The 15,802-nt window shown below is 41.1% G+C and overlaps 1 protein-coding gene across 2 annotated transcripts in view; it reads left to right on the top strand.

Annotated features, from left to right (window-relative positions):
* The window catches only part of LOC134531573 (sodium/potassium/calcium exchanger 3-like), a 157,708-nt gene that overhangs the window by 99,075 nt on the left and 42,831 nt on the right, over positions 1-15,802 (top strand). The gene's annotated exons all lie outside the window — the stretch shown is intronic.

Raw genomic sequence — 15,802 nt, 5'->3', positions numbered from 1 at the left:
TCTTTAGAAAGAGTATAAAGGCGTATGTAACAGAAGAAATTATCTGAGCTTCTAAAAGTTGTTCATAATCTGGTCGATTCTGTAATGAGCTGATTCGCAGTAGTGTAGCTAAATTGTGGTCAGTCAATCGGTTTCTAGCGCTGTTTTTGCGAAGCTTCATAGTAAAACATATATGTTCACAGATGTAGGAAATTGCAAACATCGCAATTATCTTCTGAGCGTGAGATTTTAGGTTTGGGAAACTTGATTTTGACAGGGCGATGTAGAACTCAATTTTAGAAACGTTGAGAAAAAGTTGCTTCAATGCAATGTTACATTGCAACTCAATTAGTTCGATCTGCAATTCTGGTTTGACTGATTCACAATACACTTAAAATGGCATGCTAAAAATGTCCAGATCTTGCTCGATAAATTTGAGGTTTTTGAATCTTCGTTCAAATTCTTCATGAAGACATTGCACGCTTTTCTCAGAGCTCTAAATTTTTCTCCCGTAACTGCCATAGTTTTAAGTCTTGGAAAATGAGTAAAGTCTATCTTGACTAGTTGTTCGGAAAAAAGAATTAATTGGAATGTGAAACCCCTAATATGACCCCATATATCATGGTTTATTTGATTTCTTTACTGGAGTTTAAGGTTCAATTTATTTATGTGACTGAGAAGATCTTTAAAAAATGCAGTCCGAAACCCATACAATATTTTTGAAATTTTCACACTCGTCCCTTCCTTTTTCTTCTATGAAAGAGATTATTTCGTCTATAAGATACCAAACTCGTACGAAAACCCATCCTGCACTGAGCCACCATACTTCATTGTAGTAAAGTTCATCAGAATATTCAGACTGCAGACCTCTACTAAGGCACTATGCCTACGCGAGGTTGCGTACAAACTAAGTTAATATTAGATGATACCATAGTAGTATATATTGGCCGGTACTAGATCAGGATGCAGGTAGTGGAGCCGAGAGCCGGCTCCGCCATCTTGGATTGTGACATCACGGCGGCCATTTTTGACTCAAAATTCCTCAAAATTCCTCAAAATTGACTCAAAATGACTCAAAATTTCCCGTTTTCGAGGGAAAAATTCCCGATCCGAGGGAAAATTAGGATTTCGAAAAACCACAAAAGTCGTTTTGCATTAAAAACCACGAAATTCCTGATAGAGGCTTAAGCATCCTTAACTCAAGCCTCAGTTAAGCCTCTATCAGGATGTGACCTCGACCTTTGACCTTGACCTTGACCCCGACGGCCATTTTGGATCCGCCATATTGAAAATCCGTAATTTTAATGCTAGAGATTCGGGAAAAAAAATTAAAAATCAAAAAAATTAACTAATCGAATTAAATAATAAAAAATCCTTAAAACCACCATTGCACTTTTTCGTGACGGCCGCCATCTTGTCTTCGTTGCTGGACGGTGTCCGCCATCTTGGATTGTGACGTCACGGCGGCCATCTTGGATTGTGACGTCACGGCGGCCATCTTGGATGAGCGTAACGTGACACTTTTTCGTGTGTGCAGCCGGCGTAACGGGACACAGCGTAACGGGACATATCGTAACGGGACATAACGTAACGGGACAAGTAGATAACGGCGGCCATTTTGGATCCGCCATCTTGGATCCGCCATTTTGGATGACGTCATTGTGTTCTAGAAAATTCCGGTGATGTGTTTTCCGCCATATTGGATGATGACGTCACCGTTGCAATTTTTGTTACGGCCGCCATCTTGAAATTTGGACGTCATCTTGAAAATCTTTATTTATTATCCGATTTTAATGAAAAAAATTCCAAAATTCATCAAAAAATTAACGTATTTAAATTCTGTTTGATTATATCGATGTACGTCCTTGGTTCGATTCCCGACGAGAGTAAACAGTCTATCCTTCCTCCATGAAAGCTACCTAGACTGATCTATCACCACCAATACCAAGGTATATATCGTCAACTGGTATGACATCATGTCCGCCATCTTGTCTTCATCCACTGGAGACCACCATCTTGTTTTCGTGTGCTAGAGTGTGCCGATATCATGTAGTATAATTATCTGGTCACCACACCTTTGACCTTGACCTTGAACTTTCACCATGACCTTGAAATTTGACCTTGAACTTGAACTTTGACCTTGACCTTGAAATTTGACCTTGACCTTGAAATTTGACCTTGACCTTGAAATTTGACCTTGACCTTGAACTTTGACCTTGACCTTGAAATTTGACCTTGACCTTGAAATTTGACCTTGACCTTAAAATTTGACATTGACCTCGAACATTGACCTTGACCTTGAACTTTGACCTTGACCTTGAAATTTGACCTTGAACTTGAACTTTGACCTTGACCTTGAAATTTGACCTTGACCTTGAAATTTGACCTTGACCTTGAAATTTGACCTTGACCTTGACCTAGAAATTTGACCTTGACCTTGCCCTTTGACCTTGAAATTTTACTTTGTCCTTGAAATTTGACTTTGTCCTTGATGTCCATCACGGATCCGTCATTTTATGTTCAGTACATGCTACCAGGAGCGACCACCTGCTGGAGTACACCATCTTGTGCGTGTACTCGTATTACCATCATGCTAGTTTTATTCTAACATGCTACAGTGCAGTAATAATTTATTACTGAGGTACCCACCATCTTAAAATTTGACCGCCATCTTGAAATCATGTAATTATTTAGCTAGAAATGCGGGAAAAATTCCAATAGTCTCCGAAAAAATCATTTATTAATTTACAAATCGAATCGATGGATCCCTGTCCACGGTTAGATTCTTGACCAGAGACAGTTGTAACTAATTATTAAATAAATGTTAGGTTCTGTTTTCCATTACCTTTCGCGGAGTTTATTAATCATTCACTCTACGAAAATCAACTCAAGTCAATATACCGGACCAACGAATTAAATCAGTGCCGATTAGCCTATTATGAAAGTCTAATTTTTCAATAATCTGAATAACATATAAGCCGTTCATGTACAAAGCCACACATATAGATCAATTGCCTTCAGTCCAAGAGACCGAGTCATGTCATTATCAGACGTATAGGCTAGTCATTTCAGGACCACATGACCTTCGTAATCCATCGTGACATTTTTATACATTCTAAAGGACCAAGTAACCTTGTAAAATATTTTAGTAACACCAAGAGGTGATAAACTAGTAAATATTCAATCACTACATTTTGTACTACGCGCAGTCAACAAAAAAGGAAGCACCAACAACGAAAAGACAGCACCACCAACGAAAAGACAGCACATTTGGAAGCACCGACAACGAAAAGGCAGCACATTTGGAAGCACCGACAACGAAAAGGCAGCAGCGACAACGAAAAGGCAGCACATTTGGAAGCACCGACAACGAAAAGGCAGCACCGACAACGAAAAGGCAGCACATTTGGAAGCACCGTCATCGAAAAGGCAGCACATTTGGAAGCACCGACAACGAAAAGGCAGCACATTTGGAAGCACCGACAACGAAAAGGCAGCACCGACAACGAAAAGGCAGCACATTTGGAAGAACCGACAACGAAAAGGCAGCACCGCCAAAGAAAAGACAGCACATTTGGAAGCACCGACAACGAAAAGGAAGCACCATCAACGAAAAAGCCGCACCGCCAACGAAAAGGAAGCACATTTGGAAGCACCGGCAAAGAAAAGGCAGCACCGCCCACGAAAAGGAAGCACATTTGGAAGCACCGACAAAGAAAAGGCAGCACCGACAACGAAAAGGCAGCACATTTGGAAGCACCGACAACGAAAAGGCAGCACCGACAACGAAAAGGCAGCACATTTGGAAGCACCGACAACGAAAAGGCAGCACATTTGGAAGCACCGACAACGAAAAGGCAGCAGCGACAACGATAAGGCAGCACATTTGGAAGCACCGACAACGAAAAGGCAGCACCGACAACGAAAAGGCAGCACATTTGGAAGCACCGTCATCGAAAAGGCAGCACATTTGGAAGCACCGACAACGAAAAGGCAGCACATTTGGAAGCACCGACAACGAAAAGGCAGCACCGACAACGAAAAGGCAGCACATTTGGAATCACCGACAACGAAAAGGCAGCACCGACAACGAAAAGGCAGCTTATTTGGAAGAACCGACAACGAAAAGGCAGCACCGCCAAAGAAAAGACAGCACATTTGGAAGCACCGACAACGAAAAGGAAGCACCATCAACGAAAAGGCCGCACCGCCAACGAAAAGGAAGCACATTTGGAAGCACCGGCAAAGAAAAGGCAGCACCGCCCACGAAAAGGAAGCACATTTGGAAGCACCGACAAAGAAAAGGCAGCACCGACAACGAAAAGGCAGCACATTTGGAAGCAACGACAACGAAAAGGCAGCACCGACAACGAAAAGGCAGCACATTTGGAAGCACCGACAAAGAAAAGGCAGCACCGACAACGAAAAGGCAGCACATTTGGAAGCACCGACAAAGAAAAGGCAGCACCGCCAACGAAAAGGAAGCACATTTGGAAGCACCGACAAAGAAAAGGCAGCACCGCCAACGAAAAGGAAGCACATTTGGAAGCACCGACAACGAAAAGGCAGCACCGCCAAAGAAAAGACAACACATTTGGAAGCACCGACAACGAAAAGGAAGCACCATCAACGAAAAGGCCGCACCGCCAACGAAAAGGAAGCACATTTGGAAGCACCGGCAAAGAAAAGGCAGCACCGCCCACGAAAAGGAAGCACATTTGGAAGCACCGACAAAGAAAAGGCAGCACCGCCAACGAAAAGGAAGCACATTTGGAAGCACCGACAACGAAAAGGCAGCACCATCGACGAAAAGGAAGCACATTAATTTGTCATTGACTTCAATATTCATTGGTTCCAATATTCATTGGCTCCAATATTCTTTGGCTCCAATATTCAATGGCTCCAATATTCATTGACTCCAATATTCATTGGCTCCATCAGTCATTGACACCTACAGTCTTTTGGTTCCAAAAGTCTTTTGGCCCCAAATATATTAGGCTAGAATTCTTCGAGTCTAAGAGACTATGAGACCACATGGCTACAGAACTACGTGACTACGAATCTTCAAGTTTAAAGACTGCGAGGCTACAGAGATACGAAGCCTCTAGTACACAGGTTTACGTGACTGCGAGGATACAGGACTACCAGTCTGCATGAGTACTTGACTACGAAGCTACTTGTCTACAAGGCTACAATTACAGCATCTGTTTTCGTCAGAATTTTCTCTTTTGCTCCAACTGCACCACCAGCATTATGTTATAAGATTACAAGGCCGCCTGCTTACGTAGCTTCAAGTCTACGAGGATACTTGGATACGTAGCTTCAATTCTACGTGGTCCTAAGACTTCATGACTACGTGACTTCGAGCCATGAGGTTACGAGATTACGTGACTACGAATCTTCATGTTTACGAGACTGCGAGGCTACAGAGCTACGAAGCCTCTAGAAAACGAGTTTACGTGACTGCGTGGATACAGGAATACAAGTCTGCATGAGTTCTTGACTACGAAGCTACTCGTCTGCAAGGCTCCAATTGACACATCTGTCTTCGATGGAATTTTCTCTTTTGCTACATCTACGCCATCAGCATTATGTTATAAGATTACAAAGCTACTTGCTTACGTAGCTTCAAGTCTACGAGGCTCCAATACATCATGACTACGAGACTACGAACCATGAGGTTACGAGACTATGCGATTGCAAGTCTTCAAGGTTACGTCATCGCGAGGCTATAGGACTACGAAGCTTCCAGAACGCATGGTTACGAGAATGCATGACTAATTGGCCGCATGGCTACGAAACTTTATGTCTCTGACTGACTACAATAGCACTATTCAGTGGTGAGAGTTAATTTATTTCATGCAAAGGTACTTGCTGCAAGCAGTTCCGCTTTTCAACATCAGATGACGTCACGTTTTGCTTGCAGGTAAAATAATATTTATTTATTTTATGCGGGATGCGGGTTGTTAACTATCGGTCGCATAAGAAAAATGGCATCGATAGTCTTCAAGGAGAAGGAAGTTCGTCCTTCCTGCTAGTGCTTCTCAGATTTCTCACAGTCCGCCATCTTGGATTGCGACGTCACGGCTGCTATCTTGGATGGGTGTGACTTTGACCTTTGACCGAAACCGCAGGAATGATCGCAAGCACACGGATTAACCATCATAATATTGATAAGAATAATCAGGAGCACACGGAGAAAACCATCATAATATTGGCAAGAATAATCAGGAGCACACGGAGAAAAACGACACATGTTTTCTTTGATATCATAAAATTACAGAAAAAAAATATTTAAAAATAAAAATAAATTAATAAAAAAATTTAAAATAAAAACAAAAAATACATAAACTGATTCTGCTAGCTTGTAAACTTATCATTGTTGAGCAAAGATAGAGTTCTAGTACAAGCCAGAATCAGTTTATGTATTTTTTGTTTTTATTTTAAATTTTTTTATTAATTTATTTTTATTTTTAAATATTTTTTTTCTGTAATTTTATGATATCAAAGAAAACATGTGTTGTTTTTCTCCGTGTGCTCCTGATTATTCTTGCCAATATTATTATGGTTTTCTCCGTGTGCTCCTGATTATTCTTATAAATATTATGATGGTTAATCCGTGTGCTTGCGATCATTCCTGCGGTTTCGGTCAAAGGTCAAAGTCACACCCATCCAAGATAGCAGCCGTGACGTCGCAATCCAAGATGGCGGACTGTGAGAAATCTGAGAAGCACTAGCAGGAATGACGAACTTCCTTCTCCTTGAAGACTAACGATGCCATTCTTCTTATGCGACCGATAGTGAACAACCCGCATCCCGCATAAAATAAATAAATATTATTTTACCTGCAAGCAAAACGTGACGTCATCTGATGTTGAAAAGCGGAACTGCTTGCAGCAAGTACCTTTGCATGAAATAAATTAACTCTCACCACTGAATAGTGCTATTGTAGTCAGTCAGAGACATAAAGTTTCGTAGCCATGCGGCCAATTAGTCATGCATTCTCGTAACCATGCGTTCTGGAAGCTTCGTAGTCCTATAGCCTCGCGATGACGTAACCTTGAAGACTTGCAATCGCATAGTCTCGTAACCTCATGGTTCGTAGTCTCGTAGTCATGATGTATTGGAGCCTCGTAGACTTGAAGCTACGTAAGCAAGTAGCTTTGTAATCTTATAACATAATGCTGATGGTGTAGATGTAGCAAAAGAGAAAATTCCATCGAAGACAGATGTGTCAATTGGAGCCTTGCAGACGAGTAGCTTCGTAGTCAAGAACTCATGCAGACTTGTATTCCTGTATCCACGCAGTCACGTAAACTCGTTTTCTAGAGGCTTCGTAGCTCTGTAGCCTCGCAGTCTCGTAAACATGAAGATTCGTAGTCACGTAATCTCGTAACCTCATGGCTCGAAGTCGCGTAGTCATGAAGTCTTAGGACCTCGTAGAATTGAAGCTACGTATCCAAGTATCCTCGTAGACTTGAAGCTACGTAAGCAGGCGGCCTTGTAATCTTATAACATAATGCTGGTGGTGCAGTTGGAGCAAAAGAGAAAATTCTGACGAAAACAGATGCTGTAATTGTAGCCTTGTAGACAAGTAGCTTCGTAGTCAAGTACTCATGCAGACTGGTAGTCCTGTATCCTCGCAGTCACGTAAACCTGTGTACTAGAGGCTTCGTATCTCTGTAGCCTCGCAGTCTTTAAACTTGAAGATTCGTAGTCACGTAGTTCTGTAGCCATGTGGTCTCATAGTCTCTTAGACTCGAAGAATTCTAGCCTAATATATTTGGGGCCAAAAGACTTTTGGAACCAAAAGACTGTAGGTGTCAATGACTGATGGAGCCAATGAATATTGGAGTCAATGAATATTGGAGCCATTGAATATTGGAGCCAAAGAATATTGGAGCCAATGAATATTGGAACCAATGAATATTGCAGTCAATGACAAATTAATGTGCTTCCTTTTCGTCGATGGTGCTGCCTTTTCGTTGTCGGTGCTTCCAAATGTGCTTCCTTTTCGTTGGCGGTGCTGCCTTTTCTTTGTAGGTGCTTCCAAATGTGCTTCCTTTTCGTGGGCGGTGCTGCCTTTTCTTTGCCGGTGCTTCCAAATGTGCTTCCTTTTCGTTGGCGGTGCGGCCTTTTCGTTGATGGTGCTTCCTTTTCGTTGTCGGTGCTTCCAAATGTGTTGTCTTTTCTTTGGCGGTGCTGCCTTTTCGTTGTCGGTGCTTCCAAATGTGCTTCCTTTTCGTTGGCGGTGCTGCCTTTTCTTTGTCGGTGCTTCCAAATGTGCTTCCTTTTCGTTGGCGGTGCTGCCTTTTCTTTGTCGGTGCTTCCAAATGTGCTGCATTTCGTTGTCGGTGCTGCCTTTTCCTTGTCGGTGCTTCCAAATGTGCTGCCTTTTCGTTGTCGGTGCTTCCAAATGTGCTGCCTTTTCGTTGTCGGTGCTGCCTTTTCGTTGTCGGTGCTTCCAAATGTGCTGCCTTTTCGTTGTCGGTGCTGCCTTTTCTTTGTCGGTGCTTCCAAATGTGCTTCCTTTTCGTGGGCGGTGCTGCCTTTTCTTTGCCGGTGCTTCCAAATGTGCTTCCTTTTCGTTGGCGGTGCGGCCTTTTCGTTGATGGTGCTTCCTTTTCGTTGTCGGTGCTTCCAAATGTGCTGTCTTTTCTTTGGCGGTGCTGCCTTTTCGTTGTCGGTTCTTCCAAATAAGCTACCTTTTCGTTGTCAGTGCTGCCTTTTCGTTGTCGGTGCTTCCAAATGTGCTGCCTTTTCGTTGTCGGTGCTTCCAAATGTGCTGCCTTTTCGTTGTCGGTGCTGCCTTTTCGTTGTCGGTGCTTCCAAATGTGCTGCCTTTTCGTTGTCGGTGCTTCCAAATGTGCTGCCTTTTCGATGACGGTGCTTCCAAATGTGCTGCCTTTTCGTTGTCGGTGCTGCCTTTTCGTTGTCGGTGCTTCCAAATGTGCTGCCTTATCGTTGTCGCTGCTGCCTTTTCGTTGTCGGTGCTTCCAAATGTGCTGCCTTTTCGTTGTCGGTGCTTCCAAATGTGCTGCCTTTTCGTTGTCGGTGCTGCATTTTCGTTGTCGGTGCTTCCAAATGTGCTGCCTTTTCGTTGTCGGTGCTGCCTTTTCTTTGTCGGTGCTTCCAAATGTGCTTCCTTTTCGTGGGCGGTGCTGCCTTTTCTTTGCCGGTGCTTCCAAATGTGCTTCCTTTTCGTTGGCGGTGCGGCCTTTTCGTTGATGGTGCTTCCTTTTCGTTGTCGGTGCTTCCAAATGTGCTGTCTTTTCTTTGGCGGTGCTGCCTTTTCGTTGTCGGTTCTTCCAAATGTGCTGCCTTTTCGTTGTCGGTGCTGCCTTTTCGTTGTCGGTGCTTCCAAATGTGCTGCCTTTTCGTTGTCGGTGCTTCCAAATGTGCTGCCTTTTCGATGACGGTGCTTCCAAATGTGCTGCCTTTTCGTTGTCGGTGCTGCCTTTTCGTTGTCGGTGCTTCCAAATGTGCTGCCTTTTCGTTGTCGCTGCTGCCTTTTCGTTGTCGGTGCTTCCAAATGTGCTGCCTTTTCGTTGTCGGTGCTGCCTTTTCGTTGTCGGTGCTTCCAAATGTGCTGTCTTTTCGTTGGTGGTGCTGTCTTTTCGTTGTTGGTGCTTCCTTTTTTGTTGACTGCGCGTAGTACAAAATGTAGTGATTGAATATTTACTAGTTTATCACCTCTTGGTGTTACTAAAATATTTTACAAGGTTACTTGGTCCTTTAGAATGTATAAAAATGTCACGTAGGATTACGAAGGTCATGTGGTCCTGAAATGACTAGCCTATACGTCTGATAATGACATCACTCGGTCTCTTGGACTGAAGGCAATTGATCTATATGTGTGGCTTTGTACATGAACGGCTTATATGTTATTCAGATTATTGAAAAATTAGACTTTCATAATAGGCTAATCGGCACTGATTTAATTCGTTGGTCCGGTATATTGACTTGAGTTGATTTTCGTAGAGTGAATGATTAATAACCTCCGCGAAAGGTAATGGAAAACAGAACTTAACATTTATTTAATAATTAGTTACAACTGTCTCTGGTCAAGAATCTAACCGTGGACAGGGATCCATCGATTCGATTTGTAAATTAATAAATGATTTTTTCGGAGACTATTGGAATTTTTCCCGCATTTCTAGCTAAATAATTACATGATTTCAAGATGGCGGTCAAATTTTAAGATGGTGGGTACCTCAGTAATAAATTATTACTGCACTGTAGCATGTTAGAATAAAACTAGCATGATGGTAATACGAGTACACGCACAAGATGGTGTACTCCAGCAGGTGGTCGCTCCTGGTAGCATGTACTGAACATAAAATGACGGATCTGTGATGGACATCAAGGACAAAGTCAAATTTCAAGGACAAAGTAAAATTTCAAGGTCAAAGGGCAAGGTCAAGGTCAAATTTCTAGGTCAAGGTCAAAGTTCAAGGTCAAGGTCAAATTTCAAGGTCAAGGTCAAATTTCAAGGTCAAGGTCAAATTTCAAGGTCAAGGTCAAATTTCAAGTTCAAGGTCAAATTTCAAGGTCAAGGTCAAAGTTCAAGGTCAAGGTCAAAGTTCGAGGTCAAGGTCAAATTTCAAGGTCAAGGTCAAATTTCAAGGTCAAGGTCAAATTTCAAGGTCAAGGTCAAGGTCAAAGTTCAAAGTCAAGGTCAAATTTCAAGGTCAAGGTCAAATTTCAAGGTCAAGGTCAAAGTTAAAGTTCAAGGTCAAATTTCAAGGTCAAGGTAAAGTTCAAGGTCAAGGTCAAAGGTGTGGTGACCAGATAATTATACTACATGATATCGGCACACTCTAGCACACGAAAACAAGATGGTGGTCTCCAGTGGATGAAGACAAGATGGCGGACATGATGTCATACCAGTTGACGATATATACCTTGGTATTGGTGGTGATAGATCAGTCTAGGTAGCTTTCATGGAGGAAGGATAGACTGTTTACTCTCGTCGGGAATCGAACGAAGGACGTACATCGATATAATCAAACAGAATTTAAATACGTTAATTTTTTGATGAATTTTGGAATTTTTTTCATTAAAATCGGATAATAAATAAAGATTTTCAAGATGACGTTTCAAGATGGCGGCCGTAACAAAAATTGCAACGGTGACGTCATCATCCAATATGGCGGAAAACACATCACCGGAATTTTCTAGAACACAATGACGTCATCCAAAATGGCGGATCCAAGATGGCGGATCCAAAATGGCCGCCGTGATCTACTTGTCCCGTTACGTTATGTCCCGTTACGATATGTCCCGTTACGCTGTGTCCCGTTACGCCAGCTGCACGCACGAAAAAGTGTCAAGTTACGCTCATCCAAGATGGCCGCCGTGACGTCACAATCCAAGATGGCCGCCGTGACGTCACAATCCAAGATGGCGGACACCGTCCAGCAACGAAGACAAGATGGCGGCCGTCACGAAAAAGTGCAATGGTGGTTTTAAGGATTTTTTATTATTTAATTCGATTAGTTAATTTTTTTGATTTTTAATTTTTTTTCCCGAATCTTTAGCATTAAAGTTACGGATTTTCAATGTGGCGGATCCAAAATGGCCGTCGGGGTCAAGGTCAAGGTCAAAGGTCGAGGTCACATCCTGATAGAGGCTTAACTGAGGCTTGAGTTAAGGATGCTTAAGCCTCTATCAGGAATTTCGTGGTTTTTAATGCAAAACGACTTTTGTGGTTTTTCGAAATCCTAATTTTCCCTCGGATCGGGAATTTTTCCCTCGAAAACGGGAAATTTTGAGTCATTTTGAGTCAATTTTGAGGAATTTTGAGGAATTTTGAGGAATTTTGAGTCAAAAATGGCCGCCGTGACGTCACAATCCAAGATGGCGGAGCCGGCTCTCGGCTCCACTACCTGCATCCTGATCTAGTACCGGCCAATATATACTACTTACCATATTGAAAACGCAATAAGAAGAAAATCGTTATTCTATTCTAGCTACGCAGAAAATACATTTTGTCCTATGTGTAATCGTAGGGGTTTTCATAACCATGTCACAGGCCGGATTGACTAGCCCGAAGGTGCACTTGGTCCGCGGGCCGTACTTTGCCGAAAATTTAAATATTTCACTAAAAACGTGGACTATACTTAATGAGTTAAGAGCGCGGTATATATTGAATTTATGTAGTCTATAACCAGTTTGTGTAGATAAATTTTAAAGTAAAACATTTAGTAGATTTGAAAAATTATTGCTTAATTTCTCATATAACTACAGATATTTAAACATAAAACTTTATGAAACCATTGTCAATGACTAAAAACAATGGATATTAATGAGAAAGCCGTTAGAGAAATTAGAATTATTGGAACCCTCGAAGCAATTTAATCTAGCCGGAGGCAAATGCAAGTGTAGCCAGAAGGAGTTCAATGAAAAAAGTTGGATCTAAATATAATTTAAGCCAGTTGGAGCCAAATATAGTCAGTTCAAGCCAAAAACGTATTCAGCTGGAGACAATGTATTCAGTTGTATTTATTTCAGCCAGTTGGAGCCATTTAAGTAGTCATAGCTTTATACTCGTGTAGCTAGTTATATCCAAATGTTATTGGGTACTATAGTTGGATCAATTTAAATTTGCGCTCATGTATAGCCTTGCATGCTAACCCAGGGTTACAGTTCCTGTGATTCATAAACACTTGGTCCTGTAGTAAGCGAAACACATTATTAATGTGATCAATGTAGGATTATTATTTTGTGTATGATTTTATTATAACTGGAAAGAAATGATACTGTCTTTAGTTTTGTCTCTGTTATTCATGCAATATTTGGTTTATATGCTTGAAATGCACCTAATAGTATTCGATAAGCACTTCATGTTATTTCCGTACTGTAGTTGCGTCAGTTGGGAGAGGCTCGTTCTATATGCTTGCATTTGGTACTGTTGTAGTTAAAGCTGCACTGCATATGGTCTCTATGACCAGTGTTAATTTCACTATGTGACATATTTATTCAATCGGGCAGCTGCCTTGTTTATAGGGCTGGTTTCTAGTGAGGACAATTAGTATACTCATGGACAAAATTCAGAAAAAAGAAATGTTGTAATTTCAAGTGTATTTCATATATTAAAGATCGAATCATGGAGCGCAACCGATAATTTTTTTTATTAAAAAGCATATTAAAATAATTTTAAACATTTCTTTCTGAATTATTTGTCATATTTAAACATGTTCTAGATTGTTGCACAAAAACTGACACTAGGGTGGACACTGAAATCTGACGATCTGGTTGACACTCGTGTGAACTAGCATGTGTCTAATGAAGCAAGATAATGGCTGAAACTTTTTTACTCTAGCAGACTTGAAAATCCAACATGGTGGCACCTGTTCTGGTTCTCTTGGTGTCACATTTGCCGATATATTATACATTCCGGCAGTATAAGTGCAAGTCAGTCCACAATAAACATTTTGGCCAAAAAAATGTTACAATTTTTTTATGAGTTTACCCATTGTAAACAGAACTTGGGACATTGTTTGCCCGTAATTTAAATGTGTTTTTAATAAAAAAAAACCTTTATTTCTTAAAGTATTGTTCACCTTTTATATATATTTTTTAATTAAAATTATTTTTTGTAACTGAGGACACTAAACTTAATTAAGTAAGAATTTTTTTTTTATATTTCTTTAGTTAAAAAATAATTGAGTTTTTTAGTAAACACATATTAGACGTGTCAAATTTCACTTCAAAAGTGCAATTTCATTTGTAGTTAGGGTAAAATGATAAGGTATCGATCTAGAAGCTCCCAATTAAATTTTAAGAAACTTCATTTTAAGAAAAGATTGGGAAAAATTACTAAAATAAAATTTTTTGTTATATTTAGAACATTTTGAAGATCAAACCACAGTAGAATCCAATATGGCTGACCCAAAGTTCCAGTCGTTGAGGCACTTCTCGCACCTCAGAATGCGACTTGTATACTCGGCTGTTGTTTACTACTTGTTTATGTCATTTATTTTTTAGTTCGGTAATTTCCTAAACTTTAAAATTATAAAAGAAAACAGGTAAATTTTGCAGTAAAATCCATATTGGTGTTAAAGGATTCCTTTTAAAATGTTGATAAAAAATTCTGAGGAAGAATCAACTATCTTAAACAAAGAAAAGCAAGAAGGCATTGTATCCAAACGCAGATGGAGGCATTGTAGCCAAATGCAGATGGTAGCATAGATTTAAACACTATTTGCATAACCATGCTACAGAATGATGTAAGTTACATATTAGAGCAATAAACTTATCTTGAACACATACGAAAACTGACATAAGCAAAATGACCGCCCATTTTCACACTCCTCAATACACCAAACATGTTAAAGTCGCGCCAGTGAAGTAGCGGCCCGATCCATCATGACATACAAAGATGTTATGAAAAGATAATATACAACCTAAACAAATCTACTTAAAAACATATTTTAGCAGCATTAAAAATTAACATATTAAAGCTAAAACAGTAATTTAATTATTGAAAAGCTAAAATGTATTGAGTCTCAACTCTCTGAAACGATGTTTCATTAATAATGCCGTCCTACATCCTAAACCCAGTGAAAATTCTTGAATTATATTGTTTTATAGATGTATGACTTCACATTTGATGACTCCGGAGTAGTATATAATAGGGGCTCCGGAAACAGGGTTCAGGGTGTGTATTGAGATTGCCGAGCGCTATCTTGGATTGTGACGTCACGGCGGCCATCGTGGATGGACGTGACCTGGACCTTTGAATTTGACCTTGACCCCAGCGGCCTTTTTGGACCCGCCATCTTGGATCTGCCATCTTGGATCTGCCACCTTGGATGACGTCATTTTGTTTTCTCGAACATTCCGGCATTTTGTTTTCCGCCATTTTGAATTATGACGTCACCGTTGCAATTATCGTTACGGTCGCCATCTTTAAAATCTTTATTTATTATCCGAATTTAATGAAAAAAAATTTAAATTTATAAAAAATTCAATTAATAAAATTTTAATAAAACATATTTAAAAAACAAACATTAACGACACGGAGCTCGGAGTCCTTGGTTCGAACCTGACGAGGGCAAAAAAATAAAAATGGCGACCGATCCTTCCCCCGTGGTGGGTGCTGGCAGACTGACCCCCACCACTTTTACCAACGCATATACGAACTTACAACAGCCCCCCCTCCCACCCCCCTCATCACCTCACCAAAGAAATTAATATTTTACGCACATGACGATCCACACCTCCCCCACCCCCTTTTTTAATTTTTTTTTCCATCGTAATTAACCCCCCCCCCCCAACACCATCACTATTACTTTTGTTGTTCACCCTCCCTCCCTCTCTCCCTCTCTTTCCCGTCATTCTATTTTTTCCTTGGAATTTTTCCCCCTCCCCTAAATATTCGTCTCTCGGAATTTCCCCCCCTCTCTTCCCAAAATCACCCCACCTTCCCTCGGCCGAAAAAATTATGATTATTTTTTCCTACCATGAACCCACCATTACCACCTCCACCACTTACCCCCACCGCAAATTTCTGACCCCTATACCCCCTATCCTACCTTTTAGCCTATAAATACCAACTGCCGGCCCCGGTAGCCTTCAGTTTACATCCTCTTCGCCAGCATCGAGGTCCTTGCAGCAGCTAACATGTCAACGAAAAAATCAATCGATGACCCATGGATGCTGGAGTCCTCGACGCAAATACGTAGTGACGATATAAGCGATGAAGAAGACGAGGAAACGTACCTTCACAACTGGTATGCCATCGAGTGCTGCAGACGACAGGGACGTCGCTGGAAGCGAGACGAGCCATGGGGTCGATCCCCCGATCGTGACGACTCAC

This window comes from Bacillus rossius, chromosome 5 (assembly GCF_032445375.1).
Source record: "Bacillus rossius redtenbacheri isolate Brsri chromosome 5, Brsri_v3, whole genome shotgun sequence".
NCBI lineage: Eukaryota > Metazoa > Arthropoda > Insecta > Phasmatodea > Bacillidae > Bacillus > Bacillus rossius.
This window is presented reverse-complemented; position numbering and strand designations above follow the sequence as displayed.